Raw genomic sequence first — 489 nt, forward strand, 5'->3', positions numbered from 1 at the left:
CCCCCCGGGCTCGAGAAGAGCAACGAGTACCGCAGGCAGCCTAACAACAGGAAGGAACCTGCCCAAATCCTGCAAACAAATAAAAAAACCCAAGATAAAATAAGAAAGTAGGTCCCCGGCCCTCCCAAACAGCATCAACAATCAGTAAAGTGACGACAAAGCTGCACCCCAAAGGAAAAAATACAGGAGCCTCCCCCAAGTTCCAAAAGAAACCCCTCACATTGACAGAATTATAAAAAAAACCCCCACAAACCCAAGATAAAACAACCCCAAACTCCTGATCCGTGCCCCAAAACAAAAATAATCCATCAAAACCACTGCAAGCAAACAAGAAAACCCCCAAATTTAAAAAAACCCACATCCCCAGAACAATCCCCCAAACCAAGAACCCCTCCCAAAGGAAACTCCCAAAACACTCCCCTCCCCCCCCAAGAAATAAACTTCCAAATAATCCCCCCCAAACCACACACCCCCCTTCCCCAAGCCCCC

The sequence above is a fragment of the Pygoscelis adeliae genome, unplaced genomic scaffold (assembly GCF_000699105.1).
Source record: "Pygoscelis adeliae isolate BGI_AS28 unplaced genomic scaffold, ASM69910v1 Scaffold202, whole genome shotgun sequence".
NCBI lineage: Eukaryota > Metazoa > Chordata > Aves > Sphenisciformes > Spheniscidae > Pygoscelis > Pygoscelis adeliae.